At 37.5% G+C, this 26380-nt stretch overlaps 1 long non-coding RNA gene across 1 annotated transcript; it reads left to right on the top strand.

The window, feature by feature from the left end:
• Nucleotides 1-1154: 1154 nt before the first annotated feature.
• Nucleotides 1155-25863, top strand: LOC130100304 (uncharacterized). The gene is made up of 3 exons (XR_008808848.1): nt 1155-1467; nt 6908-7123; nt 25654-25863. It is a non-coding gene; the product is annotated as an uncharacterized LOC130100304 (long non-coding RNA).
• Nucleotides 25864-26380: the final 517 nt, after the last annotated feature.

Raw genomic sequence — 26380 nt, 5'->3', positions numbered from 1 at the left:
GTTATTCATGTTTAGTACAAGTCAAAAGTTTAAACATCTACTCATTCTTTATCGTTTCAGTTTTCCACATTTTAGATTAATAAAAAGATTACATTTTATTCTAAGGTGACGTAGTTACAGTGGACTTACTCATAATAGTACTGAGTAATATTAATTAACTGCATGTAGCCTACTTACTAGAGTTACAGTTAGGGTTAAGGGTTTGGTTTATGGTTAGTTACTTGTAATTATGCATAATTTACTGTTATTATATAGTAAGTACATGTAGTAGCATGTAATTACGTCACCTTAAAATAAAGTGTTACCGTATAAAATATTGCCAAATAACACAAAGAAGAGTAATGGGAACCAATGACCAATAAATGTCTTATTTGAGCTTTAACTTTGACTATAGATTCCAGTCCTACTTGTTTTGTTCCTATATGAATCATGTTTTGAACAAATCAGTCAACTTAATGACTCAGTGACTCGTTCATGTACAATCCCTTTTTGTTATTGAATGAATCATTTTTTTCCCAACTAATCAGTTAACAGAATCATTAACTAAATATATGATTTCACAATGTTTTCAGAACACACAAATGCGTGTTTTTTGTGTGTTTTTCTCACTGATTATATGTGTGTGTTCACAAATGCACAAATGATTTATTTATGTTTACACTGCTCATAATGGAGACTTGAATCAGGGTTATTATTGTTAACTAAAACTAAAACCATTAAAAAAAAATCATTATTTGCAATGAAATAAAATAAAATATAAAAAAAACCTTAAACTTATTTTATTTAAGCCAGTTGTCAAGGCAAGATTTCTAATTTTTGTTTAAGTTGAAGTACTAAAATAACTACATCTAAAATAAAAATGAATAAAAACCATACAGACATAAAAAAACTAATAAAAATGGCAAAAACAGACTAACTAAAAATGTAACTTAAATTAAATTGAAAACATAATATAAAAATGAAAAATTATTAAATCTGATTTCAATAAAATATGGACATTAATAAACCATTAAAAAAAAAAAATACAAATAATTAATTAAACTAATTAAATGTAATATTAATAAAATATTAATATTAATAAATAATACATAAATAATAATGAAAACTATAATAGTACATCAGTGATTCTAAAAAAACACTGACTTGAATATGCGTATTCCATTGTGTTGAAACAATCACTGATGTGTGTGTGTTCACGCTCGGCTGATGTGTGAGTGTATTGTGCAGCAGAAGAGGATATGGTGGTGGCACTGTATTCAGCATGGCTGCAGCTGGTTGAGATAGGTTCAGGAGACAGTGGCTCTTCAGCACAAAGCTCATGAAGTCAGCAGCCCTGCTCCCACCTGGCAGCCCCCGCTGGAACCGCTCTGCCTGGGAGAGACCAACACGTCACATCAGCTTTAATGCTCTACTTCCCTCCTCCAGATCCTCCAGCATCAGCGAGCTAACAGCTGCACCGCGTCCTCTGTGAGTGCACACAAATGCACATGCACACATAAACACATGTGCATGTACACATGCTCACACGCACCTCCCATAAGCATACTGTTTGCCTCAACACTCAAGGCTAGAAGACGCCGTTATGTACACTGCTAAACACCCAAACACCCAATTAGGCTCAGACTTTCACATGCATGCAACTTTTGACTTGCCAGTAAATAGGATGCATAATGGATGTATTATAGTGCTTTATAATCCACATTATAATTAGTTGCATTACTTCAACCATATGTTATGATACATTCCGCCTATCCATAGTTAAACACGATGAAACACATGATACCATTCCATATGTGATATCAAAATGATTAGTTTTTTTTCTCGCGAGAAATTACATCAACAGTGGAAAACGTTGGTTAGAAACATACATTTACACAGAAACTGACCACCAACCGCATCTTTCAGACGCCATCTTTAATTTTACTGATAGCTTAACTGTCATGGAATGGAATGCGCATTGTGGAATACAGCGAATGATACATCTATGCTACCTTCATAAACCGATCAGAAGAAGGTATATCAGGAGATAGGAAGATAAGCTAACATTGGATTTGGACGTGCCTTTATGCCTTCCCACCTTGCAACGCATCCTCCGAAGGCAGCATATTTAAGATTTCGGATGCAGCCATACGTTCTTTTGGACATACTTTTTTTAACAGTGCAAATGTAGTACCTACTCAGACAGTACACGATTTCGGACGCACTAGTGTTTGAACAAATCGGATGTATGAATGGTCTAAACACTTGTTTGGTCTTAACACTTGTGGTCTAAACGATTTTTAACATGTGTGAAAATTCACTGAAAATCCCTACCACTAACAACATAGAGAGACAGACAGACTGACTGACTGTACTATCTAACTGCTGTATTTTAAAATATATACCACAATTCGGTTCACAAAAGAAAGCGATACACAAATTAAAACAAAATGCAATACATATATGACCATTATTTATTAAACAATTCCATGCGTTACAGTGCATATTGTAAACTAATTTCTTTGCATCATATGTGTTACTATATTGTATTCTAGCATGGCTGAAACACTGTATTGACCAATCAGCATTCATTTTATAAAATGTACTATGTTGTATGCTATGCTATGAATAGGTCGATTTTTAAATAGAATATATTTACAATACCTTTATTATGAATTATCTATAAAGGATTCAAGTTAAGTTAATACATACATTTTAATTGACATACATTTCAACAGAATCAATAGCATGAGGCACATGGGCTGTCATTAAAGGGGCTATATGTGTTTTTCTGAAATTTAAACTCGCGACTGACACCTGTGGCCAAAAAACAGAACTGCTCTTCCTTTCTGCTCGCTCTCGCAGTTGTGAACTGAAAACAACACAGTGCTATTTCAATGAACAGTGTTACCTTTTCAGAAGAAAAAAAGCCATTTCTGGGTCACTTCGTATTCCCAACACAGATCTGAGCTCCCTCCAAGGCTCAAATGCGAAGCCGATGTTCACTCTAGTCCTTGCTCGGCGCCGGTCGCTCTCAATCTTCGATCTTTTTCGGCCACTTGTCAGGGATTTAACTTTTTTAGTCTTCTGTGGAGTTACTGTTGGTGTCCGAGTTGTCCTGGGTCTCTTCTGTGTATTCGCAAAATCCATTGCACTGCTTGCGAGTGTAGGCTATTGCTGACTAGCGGTGGTGGCAGAGTGATCTAAAACGTTTAACATGAACGCGCTTGACGTCACATCCGCAGACAGCGCGGGAAAAATCCGACCCGACAGAAAATAGGAAAAATAGGCTTATAGGTGCACCCACTGTGAGCGGACAAGGTGTCAGTATGCTCAACAGGAGATGTTTGAGTCATAAATGGTAAAATAAAAAGGCTATTGTTACGTTTATTTTGGGGAAAAAGTTGCATACAGCCCCTTTAAATGCTTTAAATACAGATGTGTGTCAGCATCAATAAGCAAAGCTCTATTTAAAGGGGTCATGAACTGGCTTTTAAAATTGTTTTATATTGTTGTCTGAGGTCAACTTATGACGTTCGCTTGGTTTTTACATTCAAAAACATCAAAATGAATAAGTAATAGGCTATTTTCTACCCTAGTTTTGAGCCTAGCTGAAAAAAAGCTCGGTTTTTATGGGCGTCTCGCATTGAAGACTTGGAAGTAAACGCCCACTGCTGTGAGTGGATAACAGTTTTGCATATTATAATGAGTTTCGTCTAATGCGCGAATCGGTGGGCGGGGCTAAACCGGCCGTGTTGAAGTAGGCGTTGATCTTCTTCTGCGGGGGTGGTGTTTGATCCTCTTTGTCGTCATAGTTCCCCACTTTGAAAAACGAGTCGTTTGCTGAGCCTGGTGTCAATAAAAGCTTTTATTGGACTAACAAGGACGTTTTCAGTTCTGAAACTTACAGGATATTCTTATAATTTGATGACCTCTTAGATGTCAAAAGCTCAAGGAAAATTTGATTTCTCAGTTCATCACCCCTTTAAAGAGCCTTTAAACTGTCAATCACTGATATAGAGAAACAGATAATTTACTGTACAGTCTGAACTCTGAGCCAGTCTGATCTGAATGTAGTCAAACAAAATTAGACTGTCACATAATGCAGAATCACAATCCAGATGTAATTCTAGTCTAAACGCAACATCATTTAAATTTCATCAATAGGGAAGCTGAGATTATTTAGGGTAAATAAGACAACATTGTGAATGAGTTTTTAATAACTGGTGGGAAAATATACTGCAGCATGAAATAAAAAGCATGGGAACCGTCTCAAACCGGAAGAGAGAATTTGGAATACAATTAAAGCTTCCATTTATATCACGAATATCTATGATGTATGATGTAGGCTTGCTTCTAAAGTCTTTTGTATAGCAGTGAGATTGTTTGCAAAGATGCCAAATATAAAAGGCTTATAATCATGTTTGTGAGCTGGCAGACGCCCTAGCCAAGCTCTGCCCAGCACTCATGGGCATGTCCTGCTTCTTCCTGTGATATATCATTTCACTAAAGCGTGGTGGAGAGGAAGGAGTGTTAAATGAGCTATATGTCCACTTATGTTCTCTTCCAAACCCTCTCTCTCTTCCTTCAGTGCCAGCAGAGTTGATTATAAATGATGCGTGTTGTCTATAGCCCTGTGACCCATACTGTCTTACTCACTTTAGCAATGTACACACTACAATAACAAGCTGACAAAGGATGTCTATAATACCTGCAGAAAGCTGTTAGATTTTCCATTCACCTCAATGGTGTAGAAGTACTTGAGCATCATGTTCTTGAGATAATCTCTTGGAGTTTCCATGAATTTGTTGTTGTTATATTTATTTTCAACGCATTCTCACCCCAAGGCGTCACTAAAATGACAATTTTGACCATGCTTCAATATTCGACGCTTTAGGCACCCTTTAGCGTCAGTTACATGACGCGATCCTAGGGCGTCATCTTACTGACGCTTTACCTAAGCGTCAGTTAGATGACGCGGGTAGGTTTAGGTCTGGGGTAGGGTTAGAATTAGATAGCGTCATCTAACTGACGTTAAAGGTAAAGCGTCAGCAAGATGACGCCCTAGGATCGCGTCATGTAACTGACGCTAAAGGGTGCCTAAAGCGTCGAATATTGAAGCATGGTCAAAATGATTCCCAAGGCGTCAGTTTCATGACGCCTAGTTATTTTGGGTAACACTTTATTTAGTTTCATATTAAGAAAACTAATTGCCAACTATCCGCATTTAAAGACTTACTTCACTGTACTACACTGTAACATAAGATCTCTGCCATTATGTGAGTAAGACATCACTGCTATGATAAACTCCATAGAACTAGAAATCATCCCTCTTTTTTTCCACGAGGGCCAGGCTGTGACACTAAAGGGCAACACTAATGGGATCATGTGCCAATTTTTACTCCCACTAGTTCACGCTTCCATGTCTGTCTGCATTCTTTAACACATTAATAAAGCCACAGTATTAAGTGTATGTCAGTGAATATGTAATTTACAATGTAATTAGCCAACTTGATTCTCAGAATAATATGTAAATGAAGTGCTTGACTGAAAATTGGCAGAAAAATCAGCTAGTAGAAGTCCAATCCATTCCTATCGATACAGACTCATCTAAAGGACAATAGTGTGTCTCATTAGGAGAGTAATTGTAGTTCTTGCATATACTCAGACAGAACTCTTTAAAGCACATGCACATGCTAACATGCTTTCAGCTGTAACATAACATGTTTGAAATGGGTTTTGTCTAATATGGTCACAAGTTTGAGTCACTGATGATGTGAGAAAATGTATCAAGGCAGCAAGAGGGTAAATATACCAGCTATAATGTGAAAAAAGAGGAAACAAAACTTTAATGATGTCAGGAATAATCTCTCCCAGTGACTCAAGATCTCTTTTCTTTTCTCTGAGGAAGTTCGAGTTTAAGCACATTCTGTTGTAACAGGCTTTTTGTTTTTGAGTGGCCTCTGCAAGTATATGTAAGCATGCATTCCATCTATATGATATTTAGTGTTATTTATTTCTTCTAAAACAGTATGAATCCAAATCAGAATCCAAATCTAAAGTGAAATGAACTGAATTTAGATTTAGATTTGGAATTGAATTTGGATACAAATAAAGATTTAGGCTAAAATTCAGATTTCATTTTAGATTTGAATTCTGATTTTTATAGGTTCAGATTCAAATTTGGAATCTGATTCTAGAAGCTTATTGGCGCTGTGACAGGCCAAAGTTATGATTGGCTGTTCATGTTGCAAAGCATTATGGGTATATCTGCTGTTCTGTTCTCACCCTAAAGCAGAAATGTAGTCACTTAGGGTTTTTGAGAGACATATGTAAATCCTAAACTTGCCAAGTGAATTTGGTCAGAGTAAAAGTGGTTTAATTCGGAATTGATTTGATTTGTTTCCCAGAAATATTGAAATGCATACAGTTGTCCCAAAAAGTATATGATTTTGTGAACCGCACTTAAAATTGTATTCCATTGGGGCAAGAAATATCCGACCAAGAAAGTAAATAAATAAATAAATTAGTAAAGGACACTTTTCAAGCAAGACTTTTTCAAGTCTATTAGGTTTAAAATTATTAAACAATATATATGGATAAATGGACACTTTCCTAAAATGTTAGTGGAAGATGTTATCTCTTATTAATAGTTAATGTGGTTCCTCTGCTACTAGGACACCTGATTTAAATCCACTAAAAATCACCAAAACATCAGCTGATTGTCATTGCAAAAAAAAAAAAAAAAGGTCTAGCATTGTTTGCTTAGTTGATGATGCTTAGTTTGACATTTGAATAACATATTGAAGAAAATTCAAGCATTTTAAATGTCAAACATTTAAGCTTTTAATACTTGTTGGGGCCTCTGCACACACACACACACACATACACAATTAAGGTATCTGTCTCTCTTGTTCTCTCTCTCCAGGGGTTGCAGCAGCCCCTCCTTGTTTCTTCGGTCCTGACTCCGTCTCTTTGCCTGTGGCTGGAACAGCTGTTGCAGGGGCTGAGGATTCTGGGTACACAACACTGGGGCACCGCTGCCAGTCATGCTCATCCTCAGCACAGCTGCCACTCTCCATGCAGAGAAGAGATCAACTCCAGCAAAACTTCATCGCAGGGCTTCTTCTCATAAGTTGCTTTGGTAATAAAGAGCCACACACATGAATGTGTGCAAAATGCGATTTTCATTCCTCTGGGTGGATTTGATACATTGCACAATGAAAATCAGTCAGCGCTCTTCCCTCATTGAAAGAAGGCTAGGCAGTTTCCAAAATTCATCCCATGGGACACAGTCAGTCATCTCTTTGATTACTTTACAAGGATCATTTCTCTAGCTGTTGCCAGGCCCACACGAAATCTGTAACTTTTTTTTTCTTTTCCCTTTTTAGCAATTTTAAAATCCATTCTGCAAAATCTGATTTTCTCCTAAAATCCACCTGGACCTATAAGAACGCTGTTGGCTATTGAATGCTTTTGGAAATAAATTCTTAAAGCTGGAATAAACAACAAAACTTTTGTCAAGATTTGCAGCCACTCCAGTTGAAAGTCAGAACCGGTCTGCAAATTTATTTAATTTAAGTTTACAACGGGCTCAGATTTTCGTTAGTTTCTCACTATGATTCCAATTAGCTAGAGAATTACTATGAAGCCTAAAGCCAAGGGACATGGTGATGAAAAAAAATATGAGATGGGAAGAAAAAACATATTTCAATTGTTTTTGCATTCTAAATTCACCCAAGTAACTTTGTGTTCGTTCGACAAAAGTATTGCGTTCCCCTGAGAGACTTTGCGTATACTCGCAAAACCCAAAGTTCCCCCGAGAAACTCATTCCCATCCGGGTCACGGCACCAATGTAACTCCTCCAGTTCTACCCTCCCCGTTCTGAGCAGGGTTTGAACTGAGGGTTTGAAACCTTTTGAGACCAGGGTAGTGAGGTTTATACGCACAGCTCTTACTAGCTGGCCTCCATTACAAACGCAAAACATTTGCAGGAGTACACTAAAGCACTGACACATCATTTTTCCTCCCATCTCATATTTTTCCCACCACCATATCCCTTTAGGGGCTCTGTAAATATCAAACATGTTTGATATTTTGAACTGTTTTTTTTTTTTATGTATAGCAATGAGGCGCATGTTTCTACATCGCTTTGTTTGGATTGACTTGAAAGTCTGGTAGTTTGTGATCCTCAGACCTTTAGTGCATGATAGTTTTTCTCTGAAACCATTTACAAAGCCATTAAGTGTATGAAGCCTATAGTGTTTTAAAATCTATTCAGGTTTTTAAAAAGTAGTGTAGTCAATTCCAGCTTTAAGGCTAGCAACAGCCTGGATAATATAATATCCAAAGAAAGTTTAATTTGAAATGATTTATGATTTACAATCTCAGGGAGTGATTTATTGTAAGATGTTGTGCTCAAGGCCACAGACATTTCAACTCTACAGCTGCTGGTTCCCTGACACAACCTTGAGATAAAGTCTCCAGTTTGTTTACTAGCAACCTTGAACTTTAGCTACGAGACCACCCTAAACTGCTTGCGTAAATGCAATTTCCTTTACATTACCTGTCATTTACTAACCCTAGTGTTGTTCCAAACCCTAGTGTTGTATCTATATCTCTCTCTCTCTCTCTATATATATATATATACACACACAGTATATACATATATAAATATTTTATTTTGCTGTGGAACTTGATTAGAACATTTTAATGGTCTAATAATCCAGTGGCCTCAGCAAACTTCCAAGGGGACTACAGAATGACTTATTTAAATTAATATATAATTATTAATATAATTTAGTATTGTTCAAATATTACATATTAAAAGAATATAAAACAATCTTGGTTAATTAATATTAATTTTAAAAGCTAGTGCTTTAAGTGGAAGGCTTTCCAATACGCTTTGGCCATTATAATCTAGTGCAATTCCCTTCAGTACATTCGGTCCATACCGTTGTTGTGTCCGTTCCGTACAACAGGAAGTCGGTCACCTCCCTCACTTCCTACACTCCATTTGCTCTCACTGCTGTAGGAAACGACTGCTTCATTTAAACAAAGCAAGACCTCGTACGCCGAAGACAAACACGTCCTCCCTGTCTGCTGCAGGATCATTGTTCCTCACTGCACAACCTTGAGACAAAAGACTTCCTCTGCTCGCAGCCGAGTCTAGAGTTAGCCATGCAGTGACTGGAATTCTCATAGATCCCATTATTAGACACCTGAATGTACACAGAATTCCCATGGTGCACAGAGAACACCTCCTCCTCTGAAGCACAGCAGTTTGGCCCACATCTGTCAAGCAGCAGTGTGATAGACAGAAACCGAATATCAAATATTTCCAACATATGGCCATGAATTTTAGAAATGGGACTTAGGCTCTTAAATGCTTCAGTGAAGATCTTTGGGAACAGGGTGAAACAAACATTTGTCAAATCTCTGGTCTTCCCTATAACAGCATGACATCAGAGTATGAGTCACAATTTATGCATTAAAGAATGTAAGGATTCTGCTTCTGATTCCTCTTAACAATTCTTTAATTGTTTTATTACTGATTTTTTTTAGTACTTTTAACGAATAAATATTTGAGTAAAAAAATCAGTTTCAGAATAATGAGAATTACAGCAATAAATAAATTTAAGCAAAAGGTGTGTTTACATAGCCTGGATGCCAGCCGAACTTAGCCCCGCCCACAACATTTGAGGATGGGAAGTTCGGTCTGGACTTGATCCGTTCAGAAGCAAGTATGCCCGAACCAAAGCTGTTCGGACCAATCAAATTGTCTGGGCGGGCTTTATACGATGATGGACAGCTGATCAACAGTAACGTAATCATCCACGTCACCAAAGAGCGCTTGGGTTGAATTCGTTTACAACAAAGTATGGCTGCCGCTGGAGAATTTAGATGTGTAGATTCAGCCATCGCGTCTGTAGAAGATATCGACAGCGCATTCATTTTAAAAGAGGAACAGAGAACCGCAATCAAGGCATTTGTCGATCGGAAAGATGTTTTTGCCGTCCTTCGTACGGGATTCGGTCTATTCAATTGAGTGCAGAGGCATTTTTTTTTCCTGGTTCGGTTGAAACACGCCCCATAATCACAGCCCAATGGAGCAGTATCAGACTCACATTCTGACTGAGTATGACGACGTCATGCTAGTGTTTACATGTTGTACATGACTTTTTAATGACCTTTCATAGACATGCAGCCCAATAATTGGTAACCTTATAGCGCTGATGGTTACCCAGCATGCTTTGCGTCTAACTGAATTCTGAACAGGTTTGGGTCCAATTACTTGCAGAGACTGTGGAGTTTTGTGAATTGTGTTTATAATTGTGTTCAGAATTGTATGTAATATTGCCTGTTTTATGTCTAGTTCCAGAAGTGCAGTGCTGGCTTGTCCAACATTATTAGTAGTGTTTGTTTCAAATGTAGGCTATAATATTGATTATTGTGTGTTGTTTAATGACAAATATAGAATATAGATAAATGTGTTGCTGTAGTATTCGGATCATTCTACTGATTTGGACCTTTTTAAATCTCGTTCGGCAAAATGAGTGAATCTTTACCTTCACTCCTTCACTTGAGCAGAAATAAATTAAAGGTTACATTTTCAATAGCCAAAATTCATTCTATTGTCATGTGACAGCCGTTTAGGCTTTGAGTACAGGAAACCGAAATGATTAGTTCACGTGACAAATGAACGAAAAAGCCTCGGACTGGATCGAGGAGAGACTATGACAACACTATGCTGTATGTTTTTGATTCTCTTCCTGCAGTTACGTAAGCACACGCGAGAACGGTTTTGGTATTTAAAAATATCCTTCTCATTTCCCAACCTGTATTGACTGTTCAGTGATTGTGTCCAATGACTGTGTAGTAGAGCAGCATGTGTAAAAGCCCTAGAGACCAGGGACGTATGTCAGGAAGAGGCCCCTGGGAGAGAGCAAAGTTTGAAGTGAAAAGGAAACAGTCTCACCAGCACAGGAACTCATAGCATACAGAATAGTGCTGTATGTGGGATTTAGAGAGCTTACACTGATATTTTTACTACATTCATTTGACCTTGAAACAACTTCTTCGTTTGATTGGCATAAAATACAAGGGAGTGAAAATCCAGACCTTAACAAAGGAATAGTTCATCCAAAAAGTGATTTGTTTAAACGTGTTGGTAAAATTATTTATTGAGTGATTGATTGGTTGGGAAAGTCTGTACTGTAGTATACCATTCAAAATATCACTACAGCTATGGAAACCCCATTGTAAATAGGAGCCATTTTTCATGATCCGACCCATAAAATTACTTAGTATAACCTAATATAATCAGGTCGAGTCATATGTCATTTTTTAAAACTTTTTCTTGCCCCCCACCCCCCCGGCTAAAATGTAAAATGTCTACATATGAGACATAAATACAGTATACAGTATTTTAGTCTATAATGTAGTATATTGTTAGGAATTGTAGGAACAATGAGCACATTTTACAGTTTTTCTGAATTGCTAAAACACATCACTCACTTTCTCAAAACCTTAAACACAAAACCATATACTTTTTTGTAACAAAGTAAACAAATTTTGAAATTACTGTATGTAAAAAATTATAGTAATGACAACTTACTAAATAAATTATAAACTGTATGCACTGCAAGTATATTGCACTGAATATTGTATAGTATTGAATGTCTGTATATTCAGCACTTGGGTAACACTTTAGAATACGGTTCCTTCGTTAATGAATAACTACACAAGAACCAATGAGTAACACAATATTAACAATCTAGTAACTATTATTAACTAACAAGAAACTCTGATTAACGAACTAGTAAGTAATAGCGCACAGATGAAAGTGGTAGTTCACTATTAACTAATCAATAACTACTATTTTTTTAATGCTTCCCAGAGAACTACTGAAAATTTTCATAATTCATGCAAAACTAATCAATAACCAATGCAGGACAAATGACTAGCACTACATTAACATTTTAACTGCTACTGTAAACGATACACAAGGTTGTTTACATTATCAATTTGTAATAGCATAGCAGACTTATGATTTGGGAAAGCTGTTACTAATAATTGGCCTATGCTGTCTATTTTGAACTTACTTACTAGTTCGTTAATCAGAGTTCTTGTTAGTTAATAATAGTTACTAGATTGTTAATATTGTGTTACTATTGGTTCTTGTGTAGTTATTCATTAACGAAGGAACCGTATTCTAAAGTGTTACCAGCACTTGTATAGCCTACTGTGAAAATACAGTGATCCAATTGCAAAAGACAAAAAGATTACAGAAAAAAACTCTAAAGGAAAAGCATGTTACAGTAAAGTACACTCAGATGAGTTGTGTATCTGCAGAATCGAGGTCAGTGAGAGAGATTGATTCTGCTTCAGCATCACGTCTTCATGTCGGGTCCGGCCTGAGGACTTTGTCCGCATCATAGACAATGTCGTCTCTGCAGGCAAAGGGAAAAACCCTAATCCCAGATCCAGCCTTGACAACATTCTCCACACCTTGCTCTTTCTCATCCTCATCCTCTTCCTGTTCTTACCGTTTTTCTGAATTGCTAAAACACTAAACCCCATTTTCTGAACCAAATTCTCAATAGCCTAAACCAATTGAATTGGTGGAATAAATTACTCTTTTTGTAAAACATTAAACAAGTTCAGGTAGTTAAAACACTGTTTGCAAATCTCATGCACACTCAAACACAGACAGGCAAAAGTTAAACACAACTACAATCGTTTACACACAACGACTCAAAATTGTTCACACTTATTTCTAATGATGTGATCAAACCGACTGTACATACTGTAATACAAGTCAGTTCAGAGTCCCAAAATTGACTCAGAATTGATACCAACAATGGATGGAAACAATATAACAGGGAGAGAAGGACAAGTATGTGTGTAAGAGGTGGTGAACAAGGAGGAGGAGGACGAGAAAGAGCAAGGTGTGGAGAATGTTGTAAAGGCTGGATCTGGGATTAGGGTTTTTCCCTTTGCCTGCAGAGACGACATTGTCTGTGATGTGGACAAATCCTCCAGCCGGACCCAACATGAAGACGTGATGCTGAAGCAGAATCAATCACTCACTGACCTCGATTCTGCAGATACACAACTCATCTGAGTGACTGTAACATGCTTTTAATTTAGAGTATTTTACTGTAACCTTTTTGTCTTTTGCAGGTGGGTCACTGTATTTTCACAGTATGCAAGTGCAAGTATACAGACATTCGCATTCTCATCCTTTGGCGTCATATAGGTGACGCCATATGACATTTCATCGAAATCTTACGCACATGGCATCCTTTAGCGTCAATATAACACGCACTGTTATGGGTAGGTTTAGGTCTGGGGTAGGGTACGGTTATGACGCCTTGGGATCTGCGTCTCATATTCACGCTAAACGATGCCATGTGCGTCGGATTTAGACGCGCGTCACCTGTATGACGCCTTGGGTTCTGCGTCTCATATTGATGCTAAAGGATGCCATGTGCGTAAGATTTCAACGAAATGTACAAAGCGTCACATGTATGACGCCAAAGGATGAGAACGGGCTGTGAATATTCAGTGCAATACTATACTTGCAGCGCATACAGTACACAATTTATTCACCTTTCTACTGTAAGTTGTCATTAGTATAGTTTTTTACATAATTGCAAAATTTGTTTACTTTGTTACAATGTACTTTTTTTCTGTAACTGCATGCTTTTGGTTCTGTGTTCTCCTTTTTTTGATGTAGTGTCTATGATCTGTAGTGTCTAAAATATTGACTCGCTGTGTGTATGATCTGAAAGCATTGTTTGATTTTGAGCAGATAAAATGGTTTTGAGGCACTTGTTTGATTTTGCCAGAAGAGTCAGAGGTTCTCTGAATGTGGTTTGAAAATTTGGTTTTGTGTTTAAGGTTTTGAGAAAGTGAGTGATGGTTTCAAGAAATGTGTTTTAGCAATTCAGAAAAACTGTATACACATACTCTTCCTCCTGCTTCCATCCATTATTGGTATCAACATTCAGTGCAACATTTTGAGTCAATTTTGGGACTCTGAACTGACTTGTATTATGTACAGTTGGTTTGATCACATCATTAGAAATAAGTGTGAACAAGTTTGAGTCGTTGTGTGTAAACGATGACAACTGTGTTGTAGTTGTGTTTAACTTTTGCCTGCCTGTGTTTAGCATTTTTAAACATAAGTGCATCACAGTGTGAAATGTGTTTTAGTGAGTGAGAATGTGTTTTGAAAAAGAGTGCATGAGATTTGCAAACAGTGCTTTAACTACCTGAACTTGTTTAATGTTTTACAGAAAGAGTGATTTATTCGACAAATTTGTTTAGGCTATTGAGAATTTGGTTAAGAGAATAGGGTTTAGTGTTTTAGCATTTCAGAAAAACTGTAAAGTACATTTTAGCAACGTAACTGGTGACTAACTTTTTGGCAAATCATTAAGTAAAACATAGTAGACTAACTTGATTTATATTCCTAGAAGATTTTCCTCTACAAGTTCATTTCCTCTGTGAAGTTCAATAGTCAGTATTACTCATGACCACAAATTACAGCATGGCTGTTCTTTGAACAAGGGAACAACTCTTGTACACTTACATTTATGCATTTGGGAGTCTTTTATGAGTGATTTACTGACTTATTCATTCAAATGAATGCTGGTGATTCATCGACAAACAAAATATCATAAATCTAATACTTCCCTCCTATATAGTATGAGAAAAACAGTACGCCAAAGGACTAGTGTTCAAAAACATAGTATTAGAAAAACAGTATAAGTACTCGGATGACCTAATACTTCTGCCAAGATTCTGAAGTGTGCATTTGATGGACACTTTACTACCCTATGAGGCCACAGGAGAGGATTGGTGAATGGTGGTGAAGAGATGCAACTGATGCCGTAGGTCACATGACAGTGACAACGTGGCTGATGTAGTACGTCCGAATTTCCACACTTTCATACTATATAGAATGTACTTTTTAAATTTTTGCAAAGTAATCCATAAAAAGTGCCTACTATCCAGTATGTGATTTCAGACACAACACAAGTCTTGGGTGAGTCATTGAATCATTCACTCAATCATGCACTGTTTATAAAAAAAAAAACCCTGCATATTACCGTTTTTTTGTATTGTTTTGAATTTATCTCACCACTGTGTAAGACTATGTTGTAGTGTGTGCGTTTTTGAGGATTTGTGTGTCATGTCTGAGGGCAAAGTTTTTTTTTTTCAGCAAGATTGAATGGTTTTGAGTGTAGAGCTTAATTTTGACCTGCAAATAGGAAGTTGGGGGAAATGGGTGAGAAGTTATGTCTTTGTGTTTAGATTTTCATTTTAAGAAATGTGTTTAAGCAATCGAGAAAAACTGTAAATTGATCAAAAGTGAGAATAAAAGGCATTTATAATGTTACAAAAGATTTCAATTTCAAATAAATGCGATTCTTTTGAACTTTCTATTCATTGAAGAATTCTGAAAATAAATGTATCATATTAAGTATTATAAATAAAATATTACGCAGCAACTGTTTCAACTTGACATAATCTACATATTAGAATGATTTCTGAAGGATCATGTGACACTGTAATGGCTACTGAAAATTATGCTTTGCCATGCCGGAATATATTACATTTCAATATATTAAAATCAAAAACAGTTATTTTAAATTGTATTCTTGTATTATATTCCAAAATATTACAGTTTTTAATTAATTATTAATCATATAAAAAGCAGCCTTGGTGAGTATAAGAGACTTCTTAAAAAAACCTTACTAACCCCACACTTTTGAACATATATGCACTGAGATTCTTGTGATATGTTCGTTGAATGCACTAAGTTGCTTGGATAAAAGTGTATTTTAAGTGCATTAACATAAATGCATGTATTTTGTAAATAATTTAATTTGTACAAGCAATGCAAGTCTAAATAATGTAAACCACATCCAAAACCAAACTGAATTCACCCTAAAAGTTTTGGTCAAACTAATCTGAGTTTCAAATAACCAAAGCCCAACTTATCGTCCTTGTGGAATCACCCATCAACCTCTAATCCTGAAAAGCAAGAGCTTAAAAGATTTCAACCAGTGCTCTGATTTTAATTTGGAGTCTTTTGACCTTGTGGCTTTGTGCTGAAAAGGGTGGCCACTCTCTGTGCATCTCCCCAACTTCCTGTTTGTCTTTGAGTCTGTCCTCTAAGCTGTCAGTATCCTACTGCAGTCTCTCTCCGCAGGATCCATCTCTCTCTTGACCCTTCCTCTTTGTTGAGCCTGCAGGGATCTGGGTGATCTGATCCATAATCACAGCTTTCTGGCCCACATCTGGCTTTCTTTTTCCCTCAAACCCCCCAGTCTTGATCTTTGATGGTTAAAACAAGCACTGCCAACATCCAGCAGACCCAGTTATTGCGATGACCTCACAGGCATCAGTTCCTCCCATGCAGAGGCTGTTAAATTTGCTGATGGTAGATTATTGTAATGCGGTTGTTCTCATTTTAAGGACTGTTGTTACAGAGTCATGGCTTTGTATCTAAGGAAATGCGAAAGAATACACACGTGTGTGCTAATTACATTGTGACTGATCAGATGAGGAAAGATGTGAAAGAAAGTGGCAGTCAGGGATAAAGGGACGGAAAGAGAGAGTCTGTTTCTTATTCAACTGCTGAGTCAGATGCACCACACCCATGAAACAATGTTTCCATTGCATCTGGCTTACTGAGATACTGTAGTCGACACATTTATTTGAGAGATTTTTGATTCTGTAAACTGAGTAGAGATGATAAGAAAAGTTAAAGGAATGCTTATGGTTCAATACAAGCCAAGCTGTGTCGACAGTGTCTGTGGCACAATGTTGATTACGATAGAAAAAAAAAATGTTGACTCGCCCTTACTTAAAAATAAAAGATAAAAATAGCACTTTCTGTTACACTCCGAAGTAAACAGAGGCAGCGTTCTAGAAAGTTCAAAACCAGAAATGTGAAACTCAATTTTTTGCACTGACACGAACTATTCAGTAAACATACATTAATTATTACAGCTGTTGAGAAGTTCCTTCGTCTCTTTGTCCTTTTTGAAACGGATCTTTTTAGCTAAGTAGATAAACTACTGGTTGTCCGGCACGTCTTGAAATAGTGTGTTCTTTATTCTTACAGTCTGGCCCAGTGCACTTCCATTATAATATTTTTTTATCACCTTAACCGTCAAATACAAAGGTTAACTGCTCATTAATGCAAATATCTAATCAGCCAATCACATGGCAGCAGCTCAATGCATTTAGGCATGTGGACATGGTTCAAACTGAGCAACAGAATGAGGAGGAAAGGTGATTTAAGTGACTTTGAAAGTGGCATGGTGGTTGGTGCCAGATGGGCTGGTCTGAGTATTTCAGAAACTGCTGATACTGGGATTTTTACGCACAACCATCTCTAGGGTTTACAGAGAACGGTCCGAAAAAGAGAAAATATCCAGTGAGCAGGGACGTGCACAGGGGGGTTGCTCAGGTTGCCCGGGCAACTGCCCATATGCCCTTCTCACTCAAGTTGCCCTTCTCACTCAAGTTGCCCTTCCGAGAAAAAAATTAAATCGTACAATGGATGCAGAATTTCACGTAGGCCTAGATTAAAAAAAAAAAAAAAATCGCAAAGCCTCATTCACTTCCATTCGGGCACCGAAAGTGAAAGTCAGTATGAAGGGCAAACGCTGCACGCGACCATAGACTGCACGCGACCGGCGTAGGGCCACGCAAATTACTTAAGGCCACGCCTCCATCTCATGTCATAGTCATAGCGCGCCGTCAAATGTGTAGCTACAACATCTACGACAAAATGAAGCGAAACTATCCTTCTGGTCACGAAAAGAGGAAGAAGAAAAAAACCATGAGAGTGAATTGCGGGAACAACAATCAGGTAAACTTGTGTTCTCTCCTCTCTAAGTTTGATGTCAGCAAAGTTTGATGTTTTTCGGTCTTGCTAACCTAGCTGGGCAGGCAGTGCATCTCTTGCATCACTTTGTGGCTGACAAAAGTGAGAGTAAAATACAATTATTTATTACGTTTGATTTTGATAAACGACAAAGTGCAACGGTGTTTTTTACTGCAGCTCGGAAAACAGAACCGCGTCGCGTGTGTTATCATGCGTTCATATGCGCGTTGCCTAAATGAAACTCGCATTTTTCAAGCAGAAATATGTGGAGACCAGACATACTGTACAATACATGCACGTGAATGATGCCACTCCCAATCAAAGTACACATTATACTTTTAAAACAAGACACTGATTATCAAGTCTCAGTGTAGTTACAAACTCTAAACAACTGCACTAATTATGCAAGATAGAAAGCAATGTATTGACAATTTGACATTGATTGACTATTCATTTATAGGCTATATTGAATTAAAAATGTTGATTAGCTGGACATACTGGTCAAAATGGATGCACATCCCTCAGTAAATAATAACCATAAATCAAGAATTGCTTCAACATGCATAATAAAAAAAATAATAAAAAAATCATACTAATGCCGAAAATGCCCAGGCTGTAGAAAGAACCAAAGTTAATCCCAAAAGCCAAAGCTCAGGGTTATTATTTATTATTTTCTTCTTATTTATGTTTACGTTAATATTCACTTACTTAATAATATTCACTTATTATCTTAACATTCTATAGAAAATACTCTATTCAATAAATATTGTGTGTTTGAACCTCATTCTGTTCTATATTGTTGTACTTATTATTTGACTGTTTTGTTTAAAGGGGGGAGGATGGGAGTGCTGAAGTGTCAGGTGTGACTGTGGCAATGGCAAATGGTTTACATAGCTCACGACATCAGAGGGCCCCTTAGCAGAATTTTGCTTAGGGCCCCAGGGGGAGGTCAGGATCGGCACTGGGTGTAGCAGTCGATTCTGTTCCTTACCGGAATTCCTGTTCCCTTTACGCAATCATACTACAAATCATGCGTAGTTGCCCAGATGAGCAAAAAGCACAATTGAATGTACGGGAAGCCAAAAGGTTAAAAAAGGATTGTATTTTTTCCGAAATCTAAGCGTTTTATTTTATTTTATTAGAAGCGAGTTTTTCCCCATCTGTCAATTCAATCCAGATTATTTATTTAAAAAACAAAATAAAATAATAATAATAATTAAAAAACAATAAACAATAATATGAGGAACTCTTTTTCTCATGTGTATTTTGGTGACATTTAACATATTGTTAATACATTTTGTATACTGTTTACAAAGTTGTATATCATAAACCTGTCATCTTTGACGTTTGCAATCTTTATAAATAATAATAAGACCATAATATGAGGCATTGCGTTTGGAAATAAACACGATCAGATAAGGCAATTTGTATGGGCAAAATTCAACTGAATATATTCCTTCATATAGCCCGTGAGTTTTGGGGGTAGTGCCCTTTTTTCAGGTCAGAGCAACTGCCCCACAAAATTCCTGTGCACGTCCCTGCCAGTGAGCGGTTGTTTTGTGGGCAAAATGCCTTGTTGATGCCAGAGGTCAGAGGAGAATGGCCAAACTGGTTCAAGCTGATAGAAAGGCAACAGTAACTCAAATAAGCACTCGTAACAACCGAGGTCTGTAGAAGATCATCTTTGAACGCACAACACATCAAACCTTGAAGCAAACGGGCTACAACAGCAGAAGAATACACTGGCTGAGCAGGCTCACCAAAATTGGACAATAGAAGATTGCAAAAACATTGTCTGGTCTGATGAGTGTCAACTTCTGCTGAGGCATTCAGATTGTAGGGTCAGAATTTGGAGTAAACAACATGAAAGAATTGATCCATCCAGCTTTTGTATCAACAGTTCAGGCTGTTGGTGGTGTAATGGTGTGGCAGATATTTTCTTGGCACACTTTGGGCCTCTTAGTACCAACTGAGCCACAGCTCAATGCCACAGCCTGCCTGAGTATTGTTGCTGACCATGTCCATCCCTTTATGACCACATTGTTCCCATCTTCTGATGGCTACTTCCAGCAGGATAAAGCGCCATGTCACAAATCTCAACTTATCTCAGATTGGTTTCTTGAACATGACAATGAGTTATTTTACTCAAATGGCCTCCACAGTCACGAGCTCTCAATCCAATAGAGCACCTTTGGGATGTGGTGGAACGGGTAATTCGCATGATGGATGTGCATCATGATAGATCATTGATCGCATCATGGATGTGCAGCCGACAAATCTGCAGCCACTGCGTGATGCTATCATGTCAATATGGACCAAAATCTCAGAGAAATGTTTCCATGACCTTGTTGAATCTGTGCCATGAAGATTTAAGGCAGTTCTGAAGGCAAAAGGGGCTCCTACCTGGTAAGCTAGGTGTACCTAAAGTGGCCGGTGAGTATGTGCCTATTTTTAGATTCATACATTAGCGTTTGGATAGACACACTAATATGTACAATATCAATTTTTGGTAACACCTTATTTAAAATGGTCCCCTTTTAAACAATCTGTTGATTAAGTAACGTTGCATCTATATGTCATCTAAGACTTCAGGTATTTCTTTTTACATACAAATCTTTATGAATTCTTTGAGATTCTTAGAATATCCATAGGCTGACTTTATTGTATTTTACATAAATATTCTAGCCTGATGTCGTCATACTCAGATTCTAGTCAGAATGTGAGTCTGATACTGCTCCATTGGGCTGTGATTATGGGGCGTGTTTCAACCGAACCAGGAAAAATAAAAATGCCTCGGCACTCAATTAGATAGACCAAATCCCGTATGAAGGACGGCAAAAACATCTTTCCAATCGACAAATGTCTTGATTGCGGTTCTCTGTTCCTCTTTTAAACTGAATGCGCTGTCGATATCTTCTATAACAGACGCGATGGCTGAATCTACACATCTAAATTCTTCAGCGGCAGCCATACTTTGTTGTAAACGAATTCAACCCAAGCGCTCTTTGGTGATGTGGATGATTACGTTACTGTTGATCAGCTGTCCATCATCGTATAAAGCCCGCCCTGACAATTTGATTGGTCCGAACAGCTTTGGTTCGGGCATACTTGCTTCTCAACGGATCAAGTCCAGACCGAACTTCCCATCCTCAAATGTTGTGGGCGGGGCTAAGTTCGGCTGGCATCCACGCTATAAATATTCAAAATGGATTCCGAAATTAATTAAATAAGTTTTATTTAATGATTTTACAGTTATTGCATTTACCTGATTTCACATATGGTTTCATTCCATTCTGTGAGATTTATAAAAGTCACACACACACACACACACACACACACACACACACACACACACACACACACTTTAAACTGTAACATTGCATCGCATGCCATTTCATACTTATTCGAAGATAATTAATATAGAATACAAAGACTTCCTTTTTTTTTAGCCCCATATATTTCATTTATTATTTGCTATAAAAAAATATCATTTTCTGACTAAATTTCTCCATCATTTAAATGAAGCTGTGTCTGAAACCAAACACAGCTGCCTTGCTGCCTCACTGCCCAGTCAGTCAATGCTTTAACTGTGTTTTAGTACAAAGGCACCTTTTAAAGAAACTAAGGTACCATAACATCATATCTAATGATCAAGAACAAATCCAATTGAGCTTTAGAGTAAACCAAGTGAATTTTTAATGACTGCAATGCTTATTACTTATAAAAAAAGACACTCTTAAGCATTTTTATTCTTTCAACCAAACTGATGCTGTCATTGATAATGTATTTCAGTGTCTATCCAACGTACAAACATGTATACTTTACTTCTTCAAATACTTGAGACCCCTCTAAATAAATAGAAAAATAATCAACTTATTTATTCATTCATTTATTTATTTAAAGTTTTCTAAAGCATACAGTTATCTGGCATGGCCCCAACCACTGCTAACCCCTGCAGTAATGACTGGGTCTTGCAAGGTGTGCCAAATGCGTTTGAGTCTTTCAGATAATTTGGGTAATTGCTGAGTCGTTGGCATTCAAGATTTGAGATTCTGTTTAAAGGGGGTGGTGGGGCATGCCTCATAGGAGTGAGATCTCAAAGTGCCTCTTCCTTTGATGTGTGTCTTGTAATGGAGTGTGTGTATCTATAATTATCTTGCTGTTAGATTTTTCTGCGTCCGTCACATGACCCGATTCATTAGCAGGCGTGTGGACCACCCGTATCAGTGGCTCGCAGTCTTTCATTACATCTTCAGAAGAGTTTTACTGGACAATGACACATCTCCACAGGCAGGTGTGACCAAGTTTTACATGATGTTATTTCTTTAGCAGACGAAAGCATGTCAATATTCACATATCTCCCAGGGGGAAGTGAATAAACTGCACTGGTGAAAAACTCAAGAAGTGTAGAAGTGTAAATTGATCTATAATGGATGAATTTGCCTGTTTACAAGGAAACTGTCATGTATTATAAAAAGACTAATTGGGGGCAAAACAAACTAACTTGAAAGTAAGTTTATGTACAGCAAATCTATCTATCTATCTATCTATCTATCTATCTATCTATCTATCTATCTATCTATCTATCTATCTATCTATCTATCTATCTATCTATCTATCTATCTATCTATCTATCTATCTATCTATCTATCTATCTATCTATCTATCTATCTATCTATCTATCTATCTATCTATCTATCTATCTATCTATCTATCTATCTATCTATCTATCTATCAGGAAAGGCTCTGTCAAGCCATACATTACATTCTTGAAAAAGTTGATGAACTTTCCCTTTTTGTAATTTTTTTTTCTGTGCTATTAAAAATATATATCATCAGTCAATAGCATCAGTCTCTAAAAATAATCGTTTTACAAAACCATTGAGCTTTATTCATTATTGTACAAATGTAGGTCTCAGTTCTGAACATGTTTTCTTGTTTGGGCTAGCTTTTCCTCCAGCCAGTTCCAGCTGAGAGGAGTGAGAGGAAACCTTCTCAAGGCTCTCATTGTTGTGCCTAATCCCCTTCAGACGGGACCCGGACAGAGAGAGAAAAAAAAGCACTTTTTCTAAAGCGTGCTCCGGTTCTATTCATGTACAGAGCTCGCGCTCACCCTCAGCTCAATAGGCCCACAGTGTCGCGTGTCTCACCCAGCGTGGCCAACAATGCCTTTAGTTATGCAAAAGACCAGACTTCAGCCACTTTATTTATCTGAGCAGTGGTGAGGACATAACTGGACTATGCAGACATGGAGAGAATGGAGGGCCTAATGAAACGGAAATGAGATCAGTACATGTTGATAGGATGATATGCAGTGAAGAAATGAACAGAAATTAAGGGCTGTTCACACAGGAAGTAATGTCTGGATATAGTTGCCAAAGGATACGAGAAAGAAGTAGGCCAAGTACATTATTAATCATCATTTAGGTGTCATGTAAACCTTGTGTAGATACCACATGACAACTTGCATCATTTCTTGCAACCTTAAGGAATGAATGGAGGGGTTGTTGTCTATATTTTCCCGTTTGACTATAACAGTGACTGTATGAACAGGATTTTCACATGATATAGCTATGACTGCATTGTAATTTGAAATGGATTTTTTTGGTTAAAGGCAGGACAGGCCGTTTCACTGAGGCTAGCAATAGCAAGCTAGCTTTGAAAGCATGAGATTCATTGAACACGCTGATGACATGTGATGTCTGCGTGAGCAGAGGTATGGAAATACCAACGCATTCTCATCCTTTGGCGTCATATAGGTGACGCCATATGACATTTCGTCGAAATCTTACGCACATGGCATCCTTTAGGCCGTGTGTCCACCAAAGCGTTTTTAGGCAGCTGAAAACGCTAGATGCTCTACTGAAAACGCCTAGCTGTGGGCGCTTGAGAGCGTTTTGGTAGCACAGCGTTTTTTCGGTTGAGACGTTTCGTTGCTATGATACAGAATATCCGCAGCACAGTTTACTTGTAACTGAATTCGCAGATAATTTGTTTCATACTAAAAATTAATTTTTCAATTGTTCGGTTAGCTCTCTTGGTTGATGTCGTTGTACAGAAAGAATGTTGTGACAGTTGGTCGGTGTGGTATTAGTCCCGCCCCTCCTCCACTGTGATTGGACGGCTGGGTAAAAAGTGACAGTGATGAGCGCTGCGTTTTATCCAAAGTTGAACATTTTTCAACTCTCGACGACCAGTAAAAAAAGCCGGGCGCTCAGCGCTTCAGCGTGAAAAAGAAAACGCTCAGCGCCTCGTTACGCTCATGGCGTTTAAAAAACGCCGCGCTCCCATTGAAAACAATTGAAAACATACGCCAGGCGCGTGGAAAAACGCTTTGGTGGACACACGGCCTTAGCGTCAATATAACACGCACTGTTATGGGTAGGTTTAGGTCTGGGGTAGGGTACGGTTATGACGCCTTGGGATCTGCGTCTCATATTCACGCTAAACGATGCCATGTGCGTCGGATTTAGACGCGCGTCACCTGTATGACGCCTTGGGTTCTGCGTCTCATATTGATGCTAAAGGATGCCATGTGCGTAAGATTTCAACGTAATGTACAAAGCGTCACATGTATGACGCCAAAGGATGAGAACGGGCTGGAAATACATATGTGCACAGGCAGGTAGGACATCCTATCATTGCATTCGGACCGAATGCAGTGATTGGATGACCATTTCCTGAGACTTCCACAGAAGATATATGTAAAATATATTTAGACCATGCACTTCTATTATTGATTGCAATCAGGATGTGAAGAGTTTCAACCAGTATGACAAAAAGTCTTTATACAAAATATTGCCTACCCTTCCTTTATAGTATGGAGTTACATGAACCAACCCAAAAAGTGCACAACATTCCTATATTACTATAATTTATAAAACAGAGTGTAAATTCTATCATATTCAAAGCCGTGTGGTGATTAAAACACAACAAAAAATGTATACTCTCTCTCAGTTTTTTAAAGACTCTTATGCACACCAAGGCTGCATTTATTTGATTAAAAATACAGTAAAAACAGCGATATTGAAAAGAGATCTCACTATTTTTAATCTATAATATTGTTGTATACTGGCATAATTTGTTATATCTCAATAAACAGATTATTAAAAAAACACAGCAATATTGTGAAAACATTTATTTAAATTATTTTGTAACATTATAAGAGTCTTTACTTTCACTTTTGACAAATGGAATGTGTCGTTGCTAAATAAAAGTAGGCTATATAAAAGTATAGGCTATATAGGCCTACTATATAGCAATAAGCCATGCAAGGCTCGAGTGTTACAGTGATTTTACCACAGGTGAATGCTGCCTTCATGTGCTATTGGAAATGTCCTTGCCACTTCTGAAGTCGTGATTACAAGCTCATAGCACGTAAAGACAGCGTAAAGGCACAATGCTTCACGTCATGCCTAAGAACACCGCTTGTGGTCAACAATTGCCAGTCCAAACTCTCATTGATTTTTGCTTTATTTGATTTAGCAGAGAAGTATCAACACAACAGCAGCGCTATCAAAGAGTGACATGAACACTGAACACGGTAAACTTCACACACTTCAGAGGGAAATGATAGGGTGACAGGGTGGCCGTGACTGTAGTGTGATCCGAGCAGAAAGTCTGTTTCATGGCTGTGAATTATCTTCAGTCAGTGTGAAATATCTGTTGTGTTTGACAGCGTGTGGTGTCGTAGGAGGTATTGTGTTATGGATCTGACGGCCCATCGAGAGACGCTGACAGCATAAACCTCTCTATCCATTAGAAGCCTGACAGAGGCCGTGACAGAACGTTTGATGAAGGAGAGGAGAGAGGGAAACGCAGAGCTGAGGAAACTGAGTCAGCAGCACACATCTGTTGCCGGAGCACCAGGGCAAGCCAGAGTAACATCAACCAAGCACAGATGAAAATCACTGTCAAACTCAAGCGGAAAATATTGGGGGAAATAAATGCACCTGTGGCAGCTGCATCTGGTCGAAGCGTAGGCCTATATGTGGAAAAGGGATGCCAGCTTTATGAAATGTTATACCTAAATGCCATTTAATTCATTCAATTATAAATCCATTTTAATGACAGAAATAACAATATTTCGGTTTTATATATGAAGACTTGAAGTGCCATCTGAAATCTTCTTCTAAAATGAGCATTTTTATCAAGCTTTTATATTTAAGTTCAGTAATTTCACTTTAATGACAATTAATAGGTAATTGTCATTGCCATTAAAGTGAAATAACTGAACATAAACATACACAAGCTTTATAAAAATTAGCATTCTAGAAGAAAATTTAAGATGGGACTTCAAGTCTTCATATAGAAATGTAATTACTTACTCTCTATATATATTTTAATCCACTGTATGTTACTGAGTTTATTATGATTTTTGTTTAACTGTATGAATGGCTGGGTTATATGCTATGCAACATGTTTTTATTTTATTTTATTATTATTTTGACTTTTTTTTTTATAATAAACTATTGCAAAATTTGTTAAAG

Source organism: Rhinichthys klamathensis, unplaced genomic scaffold, assembly GCF_029890125.1.
Source record: "Rhinichthys klamathensis goyatoka isolate OS25496 unplaced genomic scaffold, OSU_Roscu_1.1 h1tg000237l_1, whole genome shotgun sequence".
NCBI classification, from domain to species: domain Eukaryota; kingdom Metazoa; phylum Chordata; class Actinopteri; order Cypriniformes; family Leuciscidae; genus Rhinichthys; species Rhinichthys klamathensis.
Note: the sequence above shows the minus strand (reverse complement) of the source record. Positions and strands in the feature narration are given on the sequence as shown.